General features: G+C 40.9%; 1 pseudogene; it reads right to left on the bottom strand.

Moving 5' to 3' along the window:
• Positions 1–4,225, bottom strand: part of LOC120528734 — a 34,848-nt pseudogene extending 30,623 nt beyond the window's left edge.
• Positions 4,226–24,495: the final 20,270 nt, after the last annotated feature.

Genomic DNA, 24,495 nt, shown 5'->3' with positions numbered 1-24,495 from the left:
GCTCCCTTTTAAATGAAGCCAGGGTCTGCCTAAATTGAGCCTGCAAACGGGTGAGAGGACCAGATTCAACCTCAAGGGGTGTGGTGTATTCCCGTGTTGACACAGCATATGATGATGATGTAATGCGCTGTGACAGCCATCACCACGTCATCATTAGAGGCTGAACTCCTTCTCTCCTCCGGCTGTGTACACAGCGTGGAGGCAGCTGAGGACGCTGTTTCTGCATCCATGACTAGACCTAGGGCCGGTGTGGGACTAGCAAGTGTGATACCAGATTTATTATTTGACCAATCTCTACACAGTACCATGGGGAATGGAGGATTATCGAGAACTGCTACCACAAACTTTTTTAAGATGCCATCATGAGAGATACAGTATAACACGACTCATAATAACAGATGTACCCGTGGATACAGGTTAGACTGAACTTTACTTTCAGCCATTGTCGCGGTAAAACTAAGAGACGAGAAACAATGGAAATATTACTGCCGGAATCCAATAAAGATTTAACGCTGTGCTCATTTATGATCATTAGTACTGTATGTGCATAGGGCAGAGGATTAACTAGAGCACGCTGCCACCCCCTCTGCATTCCCCCGCAGACCCATTTGTCACCTTGTGAGGTTCCTCGCTGTGTATCAGGGTTCACTGAAGCCAGCCAATGTGGGAAAGTGATTCAAAAGTAGGGACACACACCCGTCTAGGTTCACATGGGTCCTGTTCTGGTTCTGGTTCTCCAAAGTAGGGTACCTTCTCTCCATTATTTGCCAGGCACTGTTTTGATCCAGCCTCAGCCAACACTCGACTTTGGCCCGAACTTTAAATGCCTGCTTTTTAATGACTTTGTCTGGGTTAAATTCCCAGGCCAATGTACCCCTGGCCTGCCAACCTGAGGGACCGTCACCTTTTCCAAAGGATCTTTCCTTTGTTGGAAATTTGTGAGTGGTCTCCATTCCTGACAGACCAAAATAAATCCCCAAAATCTTCCCATCTGGACCTGGTCCTCATCTGTAGGTCCTCTGCCTATGGTCCCAGGTCCCTTTTAAAGAGATCTGGGTTGGAGCGTGCTCCCTATTCCGTCGTGTGATAATCTGCCTACCAGGCATTACCACTTTAAAGTAAAGTCCTATGAATAGGGTAAAGCCAACTTCAAAACAAACATTAAAGCACTTACTTGTTTAAGTTATTAAGTGCAGGGTGCGCTTTTGCGTTCATTGTCTTCGGCAGGTTGATGCAGTGGCACAGCGGCACACCGGCGACGGGTCAGGCACATCGCCAGGTCAGGCCGGCTGGAGAACGCTGTGCATACCCCGTCATAAAGGCAAGCATCTCTTTTCTCCTGCTATTGGCAAAGAGAGGGATGAAGTGTTTTTAGGTAAGAATGTGCATGCATGCATTAGTGTGAGGAAGGAATTCCCAAGAGGTCCTTACTTTTGTAGTGCACATCAGATCTTTCAAGGGAGCGTCAGGATGCGCTCTAGTTCGCACTCGTGCTTGCTCATGTACAAGCAAGGCCGCTAACCTGATTTATTACATTCCTTGCAAAGGTTGAGAGGAGCACCTGCGCAGAAAGCACCTGCGTCAGTCACCACTGGTAAAAGGGAGCAACGTGTTGTGGGATTGGATGAAGATTTATGCCCAGACTATAAGAGGCACTTCCTGCCTCATAAGGGTTGTCTTTAGACTCAGTGGTGTGGATAGTGTGGTTGGTATAGCTTTTTTTCAATTAGTATACCAAACAGTGGCTAGTGCCTTATTTTTGTAAATTTCTTGTATATATTATAGATATCTCCTAGTTTGGCTTTATTTTGGTGGAGGTATTTATATAATGTGGTGAAATAAGTCACAAGAAGATGTTCAAAAAGAGTTTGGGGAATGACCCCGTATATTGTACGATGGACAAGGATGAGAAATGTTGGTCAAAAATAATCAAAATCTGATCACACATTCGTTTATCAGACGTTTTTATATACAGTCAAACAAAATGGTGGAAGGAAGCGACATGACGGAAATGACATCATCGGGATTGGCCAGAAGTGACGTCATTATAACAGAGCCAGAAGTGATGTCATTGGGAATGGCCGGAAGTGACATCACTGTACAGGAACCGGAAGTGACGTCACAGATGTCAGCCCCCAGTCCTATGTCTGATGCATCGGTCTGGAGAATAAAAGGAAAAGAAAAGTTAGGCATTTTTAATATGGGTGCTGACGTTAGAGCCATCTTTAAGTCACTAAATGCAGATTCAGTCTAATCATCCCAAACCACTTTATGGGTGCCCTTTTCATTGTCAGATCAGTTAAGGGTGAAGCCCTCTCAGAAAAACGGGGAATAAACTAAAATTTAGAATAACATCAACTTTGTAGTACTGTGATTTAACCATCCCCCCAACCAGGTAGCCCAAATACTTGGCCTCTTTAAATCTAAAGAAACACTTCTATGGGTTTATACGAAGGCCTGCTTTCGCTAGTGTAGTGAGGACAGCTGTAACCTGCAGTATATGTTCCTTCCAGATTCCGAAATAAATGACCACTCATCCAAGTAAGCGGCACTCTAGGAATTGTGGGGCCATAACAGTGTATCTACCAGACATTGAAAGGTCACTGGTGTCCTGTGCAATCTGAATGGAAGGACCATATACTGCCAGTGCCCACTGGGAGTACTAAATGCATTTTTTTCTTTGGCAGATTCTGTTACGGGGTGGTACGGTGGCACAGTGGGTAGCATTGCTGCCTCGCAGTTAGGAAACCTGGGTTCACTTCCCAGGTCCTCCCTGCATGAAGTTTACATGTTCTCCCCGTGTCTGCGTGGGTTTCTCCCGGGTACTCCGATTTCCTCCCACAGTCAAAAGACATGCAGGTGTTACGTGCATTGGTGATTCTAAATTTTCCCTAGTGTGTGTTTGCACTCCCTGCGGTGGGCTGGCACCCAGCCCGGGATTTGTTTCCTGCCTTGAGCCCTGTGTTGGCTGGGATTGGCTCCAGCAGACCCCCATGACCCTGTAGTTAGGATATAGCAGGTTGGATAATTGATGGATGGAGGGTTGGATTCCATTAGGTCGTCCATGGAGGTGTACTCCTGCTTGCAGATCTGCTGGGCTATGAAATCCGGGAGGGTGTTGGCAAAGGTTTAACAGGTCAATATTTTGGCCATACTTTGGGTGCTATTAATATATGGCCATAGCTAGCGCCTGACTTTTCCTCAGACCTCAAAGGCCTGGGTTCGGATGGGTCTGTTGGGGTCAAATTTCCACTCCCACCACTCTTTTTCCTGCTGTTCTGAAAAGATGCTGTATCATTTGTACACCTTCGATTTCAGAGTATCATAATCGGTGGCCTGCTCCTCCGACTGATCATAATAAGCCCACTGCGCAGCTCCCTACAGGTAGGGTACCAGAAGGTAAGCTCACTCCCACCATGGCCATGCATTACGCTTAGTGGTTCTTTCAAAAATCAAAAAATAATTTTCAATGTCATCCCCCTCAGTTATGTAGGTCAGCTGGAGGGGTAGTGACCCAGCCTTCTCCGTCTTAACTGCTGCCGCTGCCCGTGCTTCCAACTCTGCCAGTAGGGTCCTTGTATCTCCCACCTGTATTTTCAGAGTTTGGAGTTCCTCCTTTACGGTGGCTAGGACGGTATGAAGGTCTTGTTCCTCAGAAATTTTTTGGAACAAAAATCCTGCTGACTACACCAATAGATTTGGGTTTTGGTGTTTTGGTACACTTTGTTTTTTTTGTTCTTCTATATATACTGTTTTTTTTCTTGTAAATATTTTTGGAATTCTTTGAACTTGGTGTAGTTTCTTCCTGAACTCCTTTTCTACCAAATTTTTGTGCATATACATTTTTATCTGTATTTCTCATTTTTAGGGACTGGAAATTTCAAAGTATATATTGCTCAGTATTTTTGATTGGGACAGTATTTTTGTTGTTTTGTTGCACCAGTAAATAAACCCAGTCTTGTTTGGAAATACCACCTTTTTGTGTCTGTGTCTCCATGTCTGACTTCTCACAAATCTAATTCCGGTTGGTCCTGCACTACAAGACACCTACTGTGTGGTGTGCTGCTAATCTTCTCACTCTATAGTGTGTCACACGCTAACACACATTGACCAACCCCAGCATGGTGATGCGGGACTTTCCTACCTGACCTTCTTTTGTTTGGCTGATTTGAGGATGTGTTGAGGCATAATTCTGATTTGGTTTCTGGTTCTGAAAGGAGGCCATGATCCATCCGACTACGCCACTGTGAAATAATCACTCTCAACACAGGAAAAAGGTTAGGGGCAGCCACTCATATAATTTCCCAGGCTGCAAAAGGGATTTATGTTAAACTAGCAAAATACCCGCGCTTCGCAGCGGAGAAGTAGTGTGTTAAAGAAACAATGAAAAAGAAAAGGAAACATTTTGAAAATAAGGTAACATGATTGTCAATGTAATTGTTTTGTCACTGTTGTGAGTGATGAGTATTGCTGTCATATATATTTACACACACACACAAACATATATATATACATATCTATACATATACACATATATATACATACACACACATATATACACACACAGCTATTTCGTATCAGTGCAATACGCTGCTTGTTAAAACGGATAACTCCCGCTCTTACATGCAAGTCTGCGTGGATATTATGAACTATCGTATTTGTTCAAGTTCTATTTAAATTTTAAATAGAAGGAATTTTTATTTAGTCGACAGAAATATCTTTGGTAGGAATGGTAAAAACAGACAGGAATATTATTCGTGAATAAATCAACTCAAACCTTAAACAACTTATAATATTTTGCTCTCCATAAAAATATATCCTGTCTAAATTATACAAGTTAGAAATAAAGTAAACGTTAAAAGAACAAACATTCAAATTTCTTTACTCTTATGTAATTTTATATAAAAAATAAACTTAGATTTTAAATATCCCAAAAGATTTTGCTCTCCATAAAAATATATCCTGTCAAAATTATACAAATTCAAATATGAACATGCTGCATAACAAAACCTGGAAATATAAATAAAATGTGTTCCTTTCAGCAATAACAAATCAAATCATTCAGTTGTCTTTGCTCATATGTCATTTTAGAGCTGGACGCCTGGCATCTTTTTGGCAACAAGTTCGTTTCTGTTTGGTGTGAGGTTCTGTGTTGTGGAGATTCTCAGGATGGATTGCAGGTGCTCATCAGTGAGGCGACTCCTGTGTGCTGTTTTGTTAGTCTTTATCACTGAGAAGAGCTTCTCACACAGATATGTGCTACCAAACATGCACAAGGTTCGAGCCGCATGTAGACGGACTTTTTTTGTTCTTCAAAGTCACCAAAGCGCCGTGCAAACTCAGTGCGCAGTTTATCAGCAAAGTGCGATTTGGGAACACCGTAGTGACGACTTGGTTTAACATTACTTGGCAACAGGCAAAGTGGGGCAAGTTGCACTGGTGCATTTGTGTCTCCCATAAAAGCAGCTTCACTTGAAATCACTTTGTGATTGTGCACGGGTAAAACGTCCGCTGAAGTGTCAGATTCTTATTTAATTCTTCTGCTTTCTGTATCTTCTGCATTGCATTCAGGTCTTTCAGGTTACCCTGATGTTTTGTCTCATAGTGCCGTCTTAGATTAAATTCTGTAATTACAGCCACATTAGCTCCACAAATGAGACACACGGGTTCAGTAAACATATACTCAGCCTCCCATCGGTTTTAAAGGCTCTATTTTCAGAATCAACTTTTCTCTTCAGCATCGTGTGAGCTAGCTTCGCAATAACTTGCAGCATCATAAGCTAGACTTGATTAACGCGTAAGTGTTGGCAAGGCAGCTGAAGCGCTGCATTATGGGATCTGTAGTTTATTGTGTTACCAGCGCTTCATATACCCGGCCATTAATAACAATAATACAGTATATAAAATGATCTCGGGCGGATATAATTACACCGGGCGGATGTGGCCCGGCCCTTGAGTGTGACACATATGGACTAAATAGAACTTGAAAATATATATTTTTTTAAATGTGATCGCGCAATTCAGATAGAGTTGACGCACTACAGCCTGCATGCCTCAATAAGTCATCCTCCCTCGCTCTTACTTTTTACCGCTCATCTAATGAATACACTGAGTATGGCTTTACCAAAACAATCATTGATGGCTAATAAAGTATCCATTATTCGAGTATGTAGATCGGGATATATATATATACATATATATATACCCGTGTATCGCAGCGGAGAAGTAGTGTGTTAAAAAGCTAGAAAAAGAAAAGGGAACATTTTAAAAATAACGTAACATGACTGTCAATATACAGTATTTGTTTTGTGAGTGTTACTGAGTGTTGCTGTCATCAAGGATTTGATTATCATTATTTCTTTCAATCAGGTTCGTATTTGTAGGATGTGTTGTGTTCAAGTTACATTCCGTGTTTGTCAATCGCTGTAAAGATGACAGGTTTCATTCATCGATTCGTTTCTTACTGCATCAATAAACAGCTCGTCTTCTTCTTTATCTGAGACCTGACACACTGCATGCACGGTTTTTTACACTGTCTTCCTTTAGCGGACATTGACTTTTTCCACCGTGTGCTTTGTTTCCGCAGTAGCTGGATTTATGAATATGCTTGTATGTATCAGACGCTTCATATTTTTTGCTGCCTTTTCAATTGTGTAATTCGGTTTTGTTCAGCTCTTTGGAACTGTTGCTTTTATCTGTGCACTGCGCCAGTTCACGTGAGCCGCCGGTGTACATGCATCGAAGTTCCCAGCTGTGCTGGTGCCATCTCGTGCTATGTCCATGGCTGTATTTAATGTTACCTTAGTCCTGGCACTTAAAACTTTCTCTCGCAGTTTCGCTGAGTTTGTACCAAACACCACCCTGACCATCTCATCTTCCTCTGCATAAGCACAGTCCTTAACCCGTGAATATTTAGTGGGAGTTTGCTATTGGATTGCCGCTGACGGACGGCCTTATATGGGCAGGCACTAAATTACAAACGCCAGCGCAGCCTGTCTATGAACTTAATTTAAAGTGTAGGTTTACATCGTGCTTTGCTTCCGAAGTAGCAGAACTCATAAATATGGTTGAATATGTCACTCGCCGCTTCTTATTGTTTCGCTGCCTTCTAAATTATATAATGCATGTTTTCTTCAGCGCTTTTTGGAGGTCTTCCTGGTTTTCTATGTACTGCGTGATTACGTGAAGGCGTGATGATGTCACACGAAACTCCGCCCCCACGGCGTTCAAGCTCATCTCCATTACAGTAAATGGAGAAAAACAGCTTCCAGTTATGACCATTACGCGTAGAATTTCGATATAAAACCTGCCCAACTTTTGTAAGGAAGCTGTAAGGAATGAACCTGCCAAATTTCAGCCTTCCACCCACACGGGAAGTTGGAGAATTAGTGATGAGTCAGTGAGTGAGTGAGTGAGTCAGTGAGTGAGTGAGTGAGTAAGGGCTTTGCCTTTTATTAGTATAGATAGCACCGATGTACATAGATTGGAGTCCAAGACTGAACTGAATTAATGTTCCGAAGATAGTGGCTTTAAAGTCCAAGCGATATGGCAGGACCGGAAGTGGTGTTTCTCTGGGCACTGGAACTGGAAGTGATGTTTCTCTGGGCTTCGGAACTGGCCTACCTACAGTGTTTAAAGTGCAGGGTGGTTGGGTATATCAACCAATCTCTGCTACTCAGCAGTCCAGTGGACAGAGGTTGGATCAAGGTGAGAGATACTGTGCTATTGTGAACCCCTTATAGTTTCCTTGGACAGGGGTGGTTGTTGTAAATCAGCATAAAGCCACAGCTCTAATAGACAGTGGCAGCAACATTTCCATTGTAACTTGCCCCATTTCTCCGTGCTGTGTACAAGGGTCACGTGACTACTCATTGTTATGCAACAGAAGTCATGGCTACGATGCCGGACCTGTCAATGTTGCAGATGGACACTAGTCCTACTGAGGTCAGTCCAGACCCTCTTAACACATTAAAGTTTCAATTTTGGCAAATGTTGGCATCCTTCAAATGGGAGAAGTGTAACGACGACTCCCTGAAGTTTGAAAATATGTAGTAGTCTCTGTAAATGGTCAACGCATCCGGGCCCTACTTTGTTATATCGGGTAGCTTAACCTGAGGGGGAGGTAAGTTCACTGTTGCTAGTACCATGGACCTTTCGGCAGCAGATCTACAAACTTGCACACTCCCACCTTCTAGGCGCCCATTTGGGAGCTGACAAAATATTGTATCAAATCAAACTCCGCTTTTAATGGCCCAGGATCAATGAGGAGGTCCGGCATTTCTGCCCTTCATATCTGGAGTGTCAGTTATGTCTGCCCCTAATTGACATCCCATTCAAACACATAGGGGTAGGCCCCTTGAGACCTCAGCTAGAGGACATAAATATATTCTTGTTCTCATTGATCATTCTACCCATTATCCCAAGGCTATCCCTTTGTGAGTAGACAATTCAAAAACTATCACACAGGAACTCGAAGGGTCACATACATGCACATGGGAGACAGTTTGCAAATTCAAATACTGATATTTGTCAGCTAGACCGAAGGTTGGCACTCTCACTTAATACTCATGTTCCTCTGCAGTTCACCCATAGACCCGGCCTCTTGATGACATCACCACTGGTCCACCTACTGTTGACGTCACTTCCAGCCAACACTGATTACATTATTTCCAAAACCCAGAATCCATCAGACCACCGCATCAGTTCCTATTCCAGCCATCCTGACTCCAAATCTTCCTTGTCTCCACCATATTTAAACTCAGTTGTTCCATTTTTAACTCCGCCTATAAAGCATGTGTAGCTGTAGGAAAATATGCGTATATATATATATATATATATATATATATATGTAAATTTGATGTTTGAATTTGTAAAATATATTTTGTAAATTATATTGTATATCATAATAGTTGTGATGCAATTTTATTGTAGATAATATTTTCTTTTCTAATTGTAATTTTATTTATTTTTGATTGCAATGTATTTGTACATAAGTTTACAAAGTTGGTCTGAACGGAAGGGTGCTGTGGTCACATGATAAGGTTCATCAGTGGAGCAGAAATGCATATAGTGACATGCTTAATGGATGCTGAACTGAAGAAAGGTGTTTTTTTTTTAATAGACACGAGTGCAGTATCCGAAAGACTGTAATAAAGACTCCTGAGTTTCTGGTCAGAAGGCGCAAAAGGTAGGTTTTAATTTTGTTATCCCTACACCTGTGTAATTCATTTATTGTTTAATTTACTAGCTTTATTTTATTTTAGTTTTTCACGGTGTTTGAGAGCTGTAAAAACATAGAGAAAATATATACTCTTCAAACATCAGTCGGAGCGTGGTCTCCTCTGTACCAGGAGAAAAGTTTCAGGAGCAGCTACAGTGAAAAACGTGGTTGTTTATGGGAGGGAGTCAGCAAATAGGATTAAGATTGGAAGGGCATGTGTCAATCCATTACCACGTTCCACGGGAGGATCTGCCTACAAATCCCAGCATTCGTTGCACGTGACATCACGAGCTTCAACACCGGATTCAGCGCGAAGCAGGTTTGGCACGCAATAAGAAGATGGTTTTGAAGTGAAGTGCAGCAACAAAAAGAGAATCATCTTAACATCCTTGGACTATACTGTGTACAATAAGTCATAACGCTTTTGGGACATCAGCTTAGGCATCTTTAAATTCTAAAATATAGTCATATTCTTAAATATTGATATTAACATTTCTTGTTATTTATATTAGGAAAGTTTTCCATACATATTCTGTTTTGTAAGTTGAAGAGAAATGTGTAGATTGTTTGATAATTGATTATGTATATTTTCATAAGAGTTCCATAATTAACATTTGATTGTTTAATATTGCAATACAGTGCTTATAAGTTTGTTAGAGAAAATGGAACAAGGTACAGTAAGAAATCATTTACTAGAACAAGTAATTGAGGCTTTAGAAAATGAGAAGGCATAATTAGAGAAGAAACTGAACTTGAAACTCAGAAAGACAAGTGGTTGAAGAATGCATAGCTGAAATTTATGCAGAGCATGAAATACACAGAGTAGGGCTATAGGAGCAACCATCTCATGTCAAGCAGCAGGTTAGGCGCTCAGAAAGAGCTAGATGCCCAACAGAAAAAATGCTTGAGTTAAAAGAAAATGAGATAGCTAGGAAGGAAAGAAAGTTTATGCTCATGTATGTAATTTCAAAGCAGAGGTTCAGCTTATCAGGTCTAAACTTAAGCAAGAATTATCCAAAGCTGAGTTAAGTGAAATGATATTGCATTTGGAAAATATGAGTTAGATCTAAAAAGGGAATACGAGGATTTGCGTGCACTGGCTAATCCATCTCAAGATATACAAAGAAAAATTGATAGCAGCATCTCAGTAATTAGTGAAATAATGGTAGTTCTGAAAATGCGCTGTTTGGAAGCGGATACAAAAATGTTTGATGCAGTTACTGAGAAACTCTCTTCCAGTTACTCCAAAGAGAAGAAGCCATGTCGATTTATGGTTGAACTGTATCAAGAGCTGGATGTAGTAGTCATCAAGGAAGTCACATGTCTACAAAAAGTGCAGAGGCAGCAGCACGCTTGGCAGCAAAAAAGAGAAAGGGAAATTTCTATTCAGAGAAAGGAGGCCCTAGCCCAACAAGAGAGATTAAAAATGCCGGAAAATCAAAGGGATCTTGAAGTCATAGAGGCAGAATACAGTGTTTATGCTGAAGAGGAATTAAAGCTGAGTGCTGAAATAAGAGATATTGGAGTGATAACCACACTGTCTCCAAGTCAGTCTCCAATGCAGCATGACAGCATTCCTCCTGCCCAAGTTCCTCAAAGCACTTTAGTTCCTGAAGGTAAAATGGAATCAGTATCGAAGGAAGCCTTGCTAGTTCAGGCATTAAGAGAATCCCTGGCAATGACTAAACTTCTGGCACCAGAGCCATTTGTGTTTACAGGGGACCCACTTAAATTTATTGAATGGATCACCTGCTTCATGGCCTTAATTGAAACAAACTGCACGAACCCAGCACATAGGTTGTTCTATTTGAAAAGATACGTAAGTGGAGAAGCACTGAGCGTAGTAGAAGGCATGTTTTATAGGAGTGATGGGGAAGCATACACGCAAGCTTGGGTTGCATTGAACAAACGTTATGATCACCCCTTTGTAGTCCAAAGAGCATTCAGAGCAAAACTAAGTACGTGGCTAAAGATTGGACCAAGAGAATCTCTTAAATTGAGATAGTTTAGTGATTTTCTCATCTCATGCAAAAACGCAATACTGCATATACAAGGCTTAAAGATTTTGGATAATTGTGAAGAGATTCAGAAATTATTGCAGAAGCTACCTGACTGGCTAACAACCCCGTGGAATCAATATGTTACTAAAGCAGTGAAGACAAACCATATCCAAGCTTCTCGGAATTTTCAAACTTTGCGGAAGAGGAAGCGCGCATTGCATGCAATCCAATTTCCTCAGTTCATGCACTGAAGCATACAAAAGAAAAACCTGTAAATGAACAAATGGAACCCAAGGAATATCAAATGAGAGTTCATATTTCTGGAGCAGCATCATCTCGAGGTTGTGCTATCTATGGCATGAAGTACCTTGCATATAAGTATGAGTTTCATCCAAAAAAATGTCTGTATTGCCAGCTTTGACTCTGTTCAGAAGGACAAGCAGCTGATTAAGGAAACTTGGGAGGTATGTGCTAAAGGAAAGTTATGTTTACACAAATTTGTGTCCAACAGCAGAGATGTTTTGAATGCAGTTCCAAAGAATGAATGTGACTGTTCAGTGAACGATGTAGACCTAAATTATAATGAGGTTCCAGTGCAAAGTGTGCTCAGTGTCAGTGGAATACTGAAGCTGATGCATTTTCATTCAATGTCATTGTCGATGAAAGGGCAGCCACACTGCGAGGAATACTATCAATGGTCAATCAAGTGTGTATGATCCATTAGGGTTTCTTTTTATCCCTATATCTTGACTGGGAAAAGAATACTTCAAGAGATGTGCAAATGGGATGGGATGAACCTCTTTCCCCTGAACTAAAACCAAAGTGGGAGGCATGGCTTCACAATTTGAAAAACCTTCAAGAAATTCATATAAAAAGATGTCTCTATCCTAAGAACATTGGCACAATCCAAAAAATTGTGTTACATCACTTTTCAGATGCTAGTGTGGACGCTTAAGTTGGAAAAAACAATAGGAGATAAAAACACCAATTTAAAATAAAAAGCAATTTCTTTATTCTTGGTGAGCAGAAAGGCTGCCTCCACCTGCCAGCTCAATTTGCTACTGACAGGTCAGATCAGACAACCTGTCCAAGTAAGAGAGTTAGCTCAGTTTTATACTAGTTTGTTTACTAAACAAAAAGAGGAAGTATGGCAGTTCAATTTGAGGTCACGCAGAGTTTGCAAGTAGCTTAAGATGACACATTAAATCAGTATGTGCAGAAGTACATGATATTCTTTATGGCTAGTTTTGCAAGACAGTTACAGAGACAGCACTTTGCAAAACATGTTCTTCCCTATTCTTCTGCACCATCAAGGTTACAACACTTCAACAGCTATGTGGCAGTTAGAATTTAAGAATCTTATTATAGCTTACATTTCGCACATAATGATCATCACACATAATAATTGGTTATACAATATCAAAAGCTACCTTAAAAGTTAGTTTAGTACATTTGTCTTATAGGAATACACTCTTACAGCTTAGTGTCTGTATTAGATTACATTTGTTCAGTTAGCTTAATACATCCTTATTTATTAATACATAAGTGACATGTTTCTTATAGTTCTATTAGCACTATACTTTATTATTTGGAAAGACTGAAGCACATTAATTCTAAATATGTCTTCCTCACTAGCAATAATGGTTATGATCAGTGTTTATATATTAGGATTGTGACTGACAAGTTCACTGTGCTCTGATCATGGGTAAGGCCAGAGTGGCACCCATAATGGTTGTTACCATACATCACCTTGAGCTGACAGCAGCTACAGTTTCTGCTGCAGTGAGTAGCACCCTTAGAGAGGAGCTAGAATTGATCAGGAATTCTTCTGGACAGATTCGCAGGTAGTACTTGGGAATATCAAAAATGAAGCTCGGCACTTCCATGTTTTTGTAGCTAATCATGTTCAGAAAATAAGAGACAAAACAGATCCAAGCCAATGGTTCTATGTTGAAACAAGTCAAAATCCAGCTGATCAAGCCTCTGGGGGTGTTAAGATGGCAGACTTGATTGCTTTGCATTAGTTAACAGGACCTAAATTCCTATGTGAACGGGAGATTGTAACAAGCTTAGGATCCCCAGAGCTACTTATAGGTGACCCAGAGGTAAGGGTCATGAAGTCTGATGTTTCTGAAAGAGAAAGTTTTCTTGAAAGGTTCTCAAGATTCTCAGATTGGAATTCAGCTCTTAATGTTGTTGCTAGAATTCTAAGGCTGGCAAATAAAGACCAAAGAGGACCCATTAGTGTAGAAGAATGAAGAATAGCCGCCTTTGTATAAAGCAGCACAAAAGGAAGCCTTCGAAGAGGAGCCTCTTCCACCTCCTGGTAAGTTTGTCAGGGAAGATTTGTATGCCAAGAAAAGGTGGCGTAGAGTGCAATACTTGTCAGAGCAGTTCTGGAGCAGATGGCGCAAAGAATACCTGACCAACCTAATCCTTATACAACAATGGCATACACCCAAAAGAAACGTACGAGTTGGAGATGTAGTAATTGTCATGGAGGACAATATTCCCAGAAATGAGTGGAAACTTCCCAGAATTATAGAAACAAGTGACGATGATGATGGCTTAGTACAAAAGCTTAAAATTCAAATAGGACAAAGGGATTTAGGAAAGAAAGGTGAACGTCTGACACAACCATCCTTTCTAGAACGACCAGTTCACAAATTAATTGTATTAGTAGAGAGTGATTCCTAAATTACTATGGAGATAGTACTAAAACAAAAGTCACTTAAATCATGGTATCACTCTCAAGTTTGAGCCTGAGGTAACATCTTCTTATTATTTTGGCTGCTCCCATTAGGGGTTGCCACAGCAGATCATTTTCTTCCATATCTTTCTGTCCTCTACATCTTGTTCTCTCACACCCATCACCTGCATGTCCTCTCTCACCACGTCCATAAACCTCATCTTAGGTCTTCTTCTTTTCCTCTTACCTGGCAGCTCCATCCTTAACATCCTTTACCCAATATACTCAGCATCTCTCATCTGCACATGACCAAACCAACGCAATCTCGCCTCTCTGACTTTGTCTCCCAACCGTCCAACTTGAGCTTATCCTCTAATGTACTCATTTCTAATCCTATCCATCCTCATCACACCCAGTGCAAATCTTAGTATCTTTAACTTTGCTACCTCCAGCTCTGTCTCCTGCTTTCTGGTCAGTGCCACCAACTCCAACCCATATAACACAGCTGGTCTCACTACCGTCCTTTAGACCTTCCCTTTCACTCTTGCTGATACCCGTATGTCACAAATTACTCCTGTCACTCTTCTCCATCCATTCCACCCTGCCTGTACTCTCTTTTTCACCTCTCTTCCACTCTCCCCGGTACTCTGTACTGTTGATCCCAAGAATTTAAACTCATCCACCTTCACCAATCTACTACCTGCATCCTCACCATTCCACTTACCACCCTCTCATTTATACACATATATTCTGTCTTGTTCCTACTGACCTTCAGATAATCTTCAGACACCAAATAAAAGTCCAAAAGTTGACTTTAATAATAATGCACAGTGCACAAAGCACCCTCCTCTCCATAATACTTATTAAATAACACAATACTCTACAATAATCAATCCTCCACACTCCCAGACACATTGCCATCCTTCCACCCAGCTCAGCTCAACGTCTAGAGATTTCCCATAGTCCTTTATAGTCCCTGACCCGGAAAGTGTTTCCAATCCTTCAGTCCATAATTCCTTATCACTTTCGGGTCAGATAAAAAGACCTTTTCTTCATACCGGAAGTACGACACTTCTGCTGTCACTTTCCCTATTACACACTTCCGGGTTATAGGACACATATGACTCTCTGGGCCTCCCTGCAGCGTCCTCTGTTGGCCCCTGGGGTATCCAGCAAGTTTGTAGTGGAAAACTCCATAGTCCATGATTCCCTGCTGGTATCCGGGGCACCTCCATGCTGCAGGGAGAGCTCCATCTGGCGGCCTGGGGGTATTGGCCATGATGACAAGCCGGCCATAGACCACACTATCTATCTATCTATCTATCTATCTATATGCCTTTTCTTTAGCCTTCCCCACCTCTCTCTTCACCTTGCGCCTTATCTCATTGTACTCTTGTCTGCTTTCTGCATCTCTCTGACTATCCCACTTCTTCTTTATCATCCTCTTTCTCTGTATACTCTCCTGTACTTTCCCATTCCACCACCAGATTTTCTTTTTCTTCCTTTCTCAGTCCAGATATCATGACAAGCACCCTTCTTGCTGTCACCCTTAATACATCTGCTGTAGTTGCCCAACTGTCTGATAATTCTTTACTGCCACCCAGTGCCTGTCTCACCTCCTCCCTAAACTCAACCTTGCAGTCTTCCTTTTTCAACTTCCACCATTTGATCCTTGACTCTGCCCTCACTCTCTTCCTCTTCTTGATCTCCAATGTCATCCTACAGACCACCATCCTATGCTGCTTAACTACACTTTCCTCTGCCACCACTTTGCAGTCTTCAATCTCCTTCAGATTGAGTCTTCTGCGTAGGATGTAATCCACCTGTGTGCATCTTCCTCCACTCTTGTACGTCATCCTATGTTCCTCTCTCTTCTTAAAATACATATTCACCACAGTCATGTCCATCCTTTTGGCAAAATACACTATCCTCTGACCTTCTTCATTCCTTTCCTTGATACCATACCTACCCATCACCTTCTGGTCTCCTCTGTTCCCTCCACCAACATTTCCATTGCAATCCGATCCAATCACCACAAAATAAAACAAAATAAATCAACATTAACATCGAATAAGAGTAAGGTTCAATGGCCAGGGGGGACAGAAAAAAAACTCCAGACGGCTGGAGAAAAATAAAATCTGTAGGGATTCCAGACCATGATACCGCCCAGTCCCCTCTGGGCATTCTACCTAACATAAATGAAACAGTCCTCTTTGGATTTAGGATTCTCACGGAAGGGCTTGATGAAGATGATGGTCACGTAGACTTCTTCCTTTTAATCCGTCCATCATTGTTGGAGCATCATGAAGCTTTGAGTAGGTGGAGGTGGCGCAGGCCACCACCACAAAGAAACCGGAAAAAGAAACAGAAAAGAGAGTAGGGGTCAGTACCGATTTTAGAGCCACCATGAATTAGAACAATTAGAACAATTAGAACAATCTAGACGAGAACAGGCCATTCAGCCCAACAAAGCTCGCCAGTCCTATTCACTTGCTTCCTCCAAGAAAACATCAAGTCGAGTTTTGAAAGTCCCTAACGTCTTACTGTCTACCACACTACTTGGTAACTTATTCCAAGTGTCTATCGTTCTTTGTGTAAAGAAAAATGAATAGTTGTTATGATGAATTGAACATACAGAGTATCAGGATTAAGTTAAATTACGATTAAAATGAAGTTATAAAAAGGCCATGTTAAAGTAATGTGTTTTCAGCAGTGTTTTAAAGTGCTCTACTGTATCAGCCTGGCGAATTCCTATTGGCAGGCTATTCCAGATTTTAGGTGCATAACAGCAGAAGGCCGCCTCACCACTTCTTTTAAGTTTTGTTCTTGGAATTCTAAGGAGAGGTGTCAGACATTCCGATATATAAGATGGGGCGAGATTATTTAAGGCTTTATAAACCATAAGCAGAATTTTAAAGTCAATTCTGAATGACACAGGTAACCAGTGTAGTGACGCTAAGACTGGTGTGATGTGTTCTGATTTTCTTTTCCTAGTTAGGATTCTAGCAGCTGCATTCTGCACTAGTTGCAAATGATTTATATGTTTTTTGGGTAGTCCAGAGAGGAGTGCATTACAGTAATCTAGTCGACTGAAAACAAACGCGTGAACTAATTTCTCAGCATCTTTCAGTGATATAAGAGGTCTAACTTTACTTATGTTTCTTAAGTGAAAAAATGCTGTCCTAATGATCTGATTAATATGTGATTTAAAATTCAGATTACAGTCAACAATCACCCCTAAGCTTTTTACCTCCGTCTTGACTTTTAATCCTAATGTATCCAGTTTATTTCTAATAGCCTCATTGTATCCATTATTGCTGATCACTAAAATTTCAGTTTTCTCTTTATTTAACTTGAGAAAATTACTATTCATCCATTCTGAGATACTAGTCAGACATTGTGTTAGTGAATCAATAGAATCGGGGTCATCAGGTGCTATTGATAAGTACAGCTGTGTGTCATCAGCATAGCTGTGGTAGCTCACGTTGTGCCCTGAGATAATCTGACCTAACGGAAGCATATAGATTGAGAATAACAGCGGACCCAGGATAGAGCCTTGTGGAACACCATATTGGATATCATGTGTCTTCGAGTTGTAATTCCCACAACTAACAAAATATTTTCTCCCTGTCAGGTAGGATTCAAACCAATTTAAGACACTGCCAGAGAGGCCCACCCATTGACTAAGGCGATTTCTAAGAATGTTGTGATCAATGGTGTCAAATGCAGCACTCAATCAATCAATGGTGTCAAATGCAGCACTGTTGGTATGATGTTCTTTTTCTGAAATGCTGTGTTCCTTTTACGCCAGATGTAACGGGACATTTGCCTTCCAAAAAGTTCAACTTTTGTCTCATCAGTCCACAACTTGGCAATCATTGAGATTTTTTTTGGCAAAATTTAAACGAGCCCTAATGTTCTTTTTGCTTAACAGTGGTTTGCGTCTTGGAAATCTGCCATGCACGCCGTTTTTGCCCAGTCTCTTTCTTATGGTGGAGTCGTGAACACTGACCTTAATTGAGGCAAGTGAGGCCTGCAGTTCTTTAGACGTTGTCCTGGGGTGTTTTGTGAATCTCGGATGAGTCGTCTCTGCGCTCTTGGGGTAATTTTGGTCGGCCGGCCACTCCTGGGAAGGTTCACCACTGTTCCATGTTTTTGCCATTTGTGGATAATGGCTCTCACTGTGGTTCGCTGGAGTCCCAAAGCTTTAGAAATGGCTTTATAACCTTTGCCAGACTGATAGATCTCAATTACTTCTATTCTCATTTGTTCCTGAATTTCTTTGGATCTTGGCATGATGTCTAGCTTTTGAGGTGCTTTTGGTCTACTTCTCTGTGTCAGGCAGCTCCTATTTAAGTGATTTCTTGATTGAAACAGGTGTGGCAGGCCTGGGGGTGGCTAAGGAAATTGAACTCAGGTGTGATACACCACAGTTAGGTTATTTTTTAACAAGGGGGCAATTACTTTTTCACACAGGGCCATGTAGGTTTGGATTTTTTTTCTCCCTAAATAATAAAAACCATCATTTAAAAACTGTATTTTGTGTTTACTTGTGTTATATTTGACTAATGGTTGAATGTGTTTGATGATCAGAAACATTTTGTGTGACAAACATGCAAAAGAATAAGAAATCAGGAAGGGGCAAATAGTTTTTCACACCACCGTATATAGGAATACTGTGGAATAAAGAATGTTCATTTTAACAGTGTATTTTCCATACTAACTTGAGATGAAGGGTGGATCATCTGTTAACATGTTGTTTGATTTTATCAAATTTCATTGGAAAATATCTTTATATTAATTTATTATGGTTATCCCCAGATATTTTAACTATTTTGATATTTTTAATGGGGAGTTATCCAGTCTAGTTTGATATAATAGGGAATTTACTGGGAAAAGCAAATCTTCGTTTTATTTAAAAGGGTTTTAGTGGGTGATAGAATCAAATAATAGACATTGACAAGAATATTGTAAACTCAAGCTCTTTTAATTTCTGAAAAAAAAATGCATTGAAACTGCATTTCAATTCAAAACAGAAACAAAAATATCATCCCTGGCTAAAATTGGGCAGACTTAAAAATAAAGTGGTATTTTAAGTACTTTAAGTACATTTTCAGAATGGTATTGTCTTTAAATAATAATAACAAAAATTTCAACATAAAGTTCAGTTTTTCTTCTTAAAAAAATAAGGCAGAAGCATAAAAGGTAATCTGACCAGCTTCACCTTTAAACTCTGTGTAACCTTAGCGAAAATTACTTTGTATATTAGGCTAAAACAGTGTGATCATTGAACATTTTGTAATTAGATGTAATTAGAATTACTAACGGTCACGGAAGTCCAATGATCCCCAGTAAGAGCCATAAAGTCCGCTTTCTGTAATGCATCTAATTTTGCTTGCTTTTCAGTGTCATAAAGCTGTTGAATTTTACTTGAAATAATCTTTCGGCACGGCAGTTGGAAAGCTGGATCACCTGACACTAACTGTAGCACATTTTCTAACTCCCTATCCTCCACCACTGTTAGTGGTCTATAGTCCAAAACAATCCATTTTGCGAGAGAATTTGTAAGTTTGACCGATGTTGGTTTACTAATTTTGATCCTGAAGCCAGTCATTTCATCAATTTTGGGCTGCCGACACCTTTTGTTGGTCCTCAAACTCGTACTGCTAGTGCTACCAGCATACACAGTTTCTGTGCTCGCTGTAACATGTTTTGCATTTAGATGGCACCGTAAGGTTGAAGTGCTTCGCTGGTATGCAAACTCCTTTCTGCACAGTTTGCACAAAACCACACTTTTATCAAGGCTTCCGTCGGGTAGTCTTTTGAAATGAAATTTGCCTCTGATCAGTCCTAGCAACGCGCTTTCTTCCGACTCTTACATTTTTGTAGCTCTGATGTGTGCATCAATGTAGTCGGTGCACCAGGAAATCGTGCATTGACAAAAGTTCCCCTTTGCTTGGAATGCAAAGTGTGATTAAATGCATTATTTTCTTTAACGTGTTATGGAGTACATGCATCGAAGCTTCTCAGCTGTGCTTGTTCTAAGAAAAGGAAACATGTTAAAAATAACGTAACTTGATTGTCAATGTAATAGTGTTGTGACCGTTATGAGTGTTGCTGTCATCAAGGATTTGATTATCATTATTTCTTTCAATCAGGTTCGTATTTGGAGGATGTGTTGTGTTCAAGTTACATTCCGTGTTTGTCAACCGTTGTAAAGATAACAGGTTTCATTCATCAAAGTGTTCAGCACCCAAATCGGTACTCGTGAATGTAAGATGTTCAACAGGCATTCCTGGTATTAAGTTGTGGATTTCCCTGCGAATATTTAGCGGAAGCGTGTGTATGAACTTAATTTAATCTTTTCCAGTCCTGCAAAGTCAGTTGACGTGAGCCGCTCGGAGTACATGCATCGAAGCTTCTCAGCTGTGCTTGTGCTATCTCGTGCAATCTCGCGATGTCCACGGCTTTATTTAATGTTAGCTAAGACCCGGCACTTAAAAGTTTCTTGCTATAGCAATTTTAACAAAGTGATCCAAAGTCTCGTTTATACCTTGTGTCTTCTCATTAAACTTTTATCTCGCGAATACCGTTTTCGTTGTAGGCATGACAAACGGCAGCTGGAGAGTGTCTATAAACTTAATTTAAACTTACAATTCACACCGTGCTTTGTTTCCGCAGTAGCTGCACTTATGAATATGCTTGTATGCGTCATTCGCTTCATAATCTTTTGCTGCCTTCTCAATTGTGAAATGCGTATTTTGTTCAGCGCTCTTTGGAGCTCTTCCTTGTTCTCTACGTACTTACGTAGGAGGTGTGATGATGCGACACAGAACTCCGACTCCCACAGCCATCGACCTGCAGTCTATTACAGTATATGGGCGAAAATAGGTTCCAGTTATGACCATTACGCGTAGAATTTCAAAATGAAACCTGCCCAACTTTTGTAAGTAAGCTGTAAGGAATAAGTCTGCCAAATTTCAGCCTTCTACCTACACGGGAAGTTGGAGAATTAGTGATGAGTGAGTGAGTCAGTGAGGGCTTTGCCTTTTATGAGTATAGATAAAAAAATTGAGAAAGCACATGTACATAAGTATTCACCGCCTTTGCCATGAGGCTCAAAATTGAGCTCAGGTGCATCCTGTTTCCCCTGATCATCCTTCAGATGTTTCTGCAGCTTAATTGGAGTCCACCTGTGGTAAATCCAGTTGATTGGACATGATTTTGAAAGGTACACACCTGTCTATATAAGGTCCCACAGTTGACAGTTCATGTCAGAGCACAAACCAAGCATGAAGTCAAAGGAATTGTCTGTAGACCTCCGAGACAGGATTGTCTCGAGGCACAAATCTGGGGAAGGTTACAGAAAAAATTCTGCTGCTTTGAAGGTCCCAATGAGCACAGTAGCCTCCATCATCCGTAAGTGGAAGAAGTTTAAAACCACCAGGACTCTTCCTAGAGCTGGCCGGCCATCTAAACTGAGCGATCGGGGAGAAGGGCCTTAGTCAAGGTGGTGACCAAGAACCTGATGGTCACTCTGTCAGAGCTCCAGAGGTCCTCTGTGGAGAGAGGAGAACCTTCCAGAAGAACAACTATCCCTGCAGCAATCCACCAATCAGGCCTGTATGGTAGAGTGGCCAGACGGAAGCCACTCCTTAGTAAAAGGCACATGGCAGCCCGCCTGGAGTTTGCCAAAAGGTACCTTAAGGACTCTCAGACCATGAGAAACAAAATTCTCTGGTCTGATGAGACACAGATTGAACTCTTTGGTGTGATTGCCAGGCGTCACGTTTGGAGGAAGCCAGACACCGCTCATCACCAGGCTAATACCATCCCTACAGTGAAGCATGGTGGTGGCAGCATCATGCTGCTGGGATGTTTTTCAGCGGCAGGAACTGGGAGACTAGTCAGGATAAAGGGAAAGATGACTGCAGTAATGTACAGAGACATCCTGGATAAAAACCTGCTCCAGAGCGCTCTTGACCTCAGACTGGGGCGACGGTTCATCTTTCAGCAGGACAACGACCCTAAGCACCCAGCCAAGATATCAAAGGAGTGGCTTCAGGACAACTCTGTGAATGTCCTTGAGTGGCCCAGCCAGAGCCCAGACTTGAATCTGATTGAACATCTCTGGAGAGATCTTAAAATGGCTGTGCACCAACGCTTCCCATCCAACCTGATGAAGCTTGAGAGGTGCTGCAAAAAGGAATGGGCGAAACTGGCCAAGGATAGTTGTGCCAAGCTTGTGGCATCATATTCAAAAAGACTTGAGGCTGTAATTGCTGCCAAAGGTGCATCGGCAAAGTATTGAGGCTGTGAATACATGCCTGTACATGTGATTTCTCAGTTTTTTTATTTTTATTAAATTTGCAAAAACCTCAAGTAAACTTTTTTCACATTGTCATTATGGGGTGTTGTGTGTAGAATTCGGAGGAAAAAAATTAATTTAATCCATTTTGGAATAAGGCTGTAACATAACAAAATGTGGAAAAAGTGATGCACTGTGAATACTTCCTGGATGCACTGTATATTTGGGCCAAGCCCAAATCTGTGCATTGTAGTATATAGGTAATCCTATTTAATTCTATCAAAGGCTTTTTTGTATCCAAAGATAATAAAACTTATGGTGAATCGTATTTTGTGGGCAAGTACAGTATATTACATTAAACAAGCACCAAAAGTTGGAGGCTGAGTGCCTACCTTTAATAAATTTGGTTTGATATTGTGATATTACCAAGGCAAAAATTGTGGTATCTCAGCAAGAGTTCCTCTCGTGGCTGGGGTCAGATGTTTGTTTTTTGTCTTCATTGTTCATGTTTGATTGTTTTGTTTATGTTCTTTTGTTTATGAAGACACTGCGTAAACAAGGCTTCAGGGCTGGAGGGAATATGGCCCAGGGTGCCATGCCAGCTTTGTGGGGTCCTTAAGCATCTATTTTCCCTTTTCCTTAATTTGCAGAAGATTCATCATGTTCACCAAACATCCTGTGTGGTCCTAGTGCCAAAGAAGTGGCATTCCAGTGATCCCAGGGACTTCAGACCAGTTGCTCTTATTTCATACACGATGAAGGCTGGTCATAAGCCAACTATGACCCCTGGTTTATTAACATTTGGATTCTCTGCAGTTTGCCTATCACACATATATAGGAGGATGCTCTCATCTACAGAGCTTATTCCCATTTGGAAAAAGCAGATACCATAATCAAGATAAGGTTATTTGACCTTTCCGGTACTTTTAACACCATTCTGCCTCATCAACTAGGTAAAAGGGTCAAGGCTTTGAATCTTGATGCACCTACAATCTCCTGAATCATGGACTACCTGACCAGAAACCATTCATAGGGAGGACATGGAAGTAATGTAGAGCTACAAGCACCCGGGGGTTCACATGAACAACAAACTGGACTGGTCTGACAACACAGTGGTGTTGTTCAAGAATGGCTAAAAAAAATTGTACTTGCTAAACAGACTCAGTTGCTGGAAATGTTGTACCAGTCCACAGCAACCAGTGTGTTGTTCTGCACTGCAGTCTGAGATGCAACCTGAGCTCAAAAGAAGCACAGTGCCTGAACAAATGTATCAGGAAAGCTTGTTCCATAACAGGGTGAATCCTGGACACACTAGAAGCTGTTGTGGAAAAGAGGATGATGGCAAAATTGGATGTCATCCTGAAAGATCTTCTACTCTTGGAGTAGTTTTGGCCGCAGGCCCATTCCACCAAGGTGTGCCAAGAAGCAGCTCTGGGGGTCTTTTATGCCCACTCCTGTCAGACAATTTGATGCTTCCACCCAATGTACTAGTTAAGTTTATTTTTATTTATTTACTTCCTTATGAATTGACTGGTTGGTTGATTGGCTATAGTTTCTGTCCTGTGAGCCCGTATCCTTGTTTTTTATGTTTCTGCTGCTGTATGCATCTATATTTCCCTATGGTATTAATAAAGTTTATCGAATCTTATCTAATCTAATCTAATCTAATATTGTAAACTATGTTAGAGAGTTGATATTTATTATGTAATTTTATTTTGGGATATTATTTGGTTTCTTTGTGTATAAATTCCCTTTGTTGTGTGCCTTGTGTTTTGGGGCCACCTGCCAATCACTGCCAAAAACATCCCTCCACCCTTTATATCCAGAGGGTCACCTACAGTTTCTTGTTTTTTCATCTGTACTCCGTGTGTTACTGGATTTTTTGACCCCATTGCTCTGTCTTTTAACCACTCTTTGACACTCTATAGTGGGCTTTTTGGGACTATCTGCTTTGGAACTCTTCATTGCTGAGACGTTCAGTTTTGACGAGCAGTTTTTCAGTTCTTCGAGCAAGAACTTTCACTAGTATCTTAACATCGTTAACATCATTATTCAGGAGTGAAATTAGGCTATATGATGCACATTGTAGTAAGTTTTCACTTTTCTTTGGAAAAAATGCTTGACAGAATGTATGGGGTAAAGTTTTGCTTTCTTTAGCTTCTATAAACATTGTTAACAATAAAACAGCCAATTTAGTTGAGAGGTTTTTTTTTCTAAAACTCAACTGGCTTAGTCCATTTGAAATGATTTCTGCATCATGTTTATATATGGTTTCTTC

This window comes from Polypterus senegalus, chromosome 4 (genome assembly GCF_016835505.1).
Source record: "Polypterus senegalus isolate Bchr_013 chromosome 4, ASM1683550v1, whole genome shotgun sequence".
In the NCBI taxonomy this organism is placed as follows: domain Eukaryota; kingdom Metazoa; phylum Chordata; class Cladistia; order Polypteriformes; family Polypteridae; genus Polypterus; species Polypterus senegalus.
The sequence above is the reverse complement of the archived record's forward strand: the minus strand, read 5'-3'. Positions and strand labels throughout refer to the sequence as shown.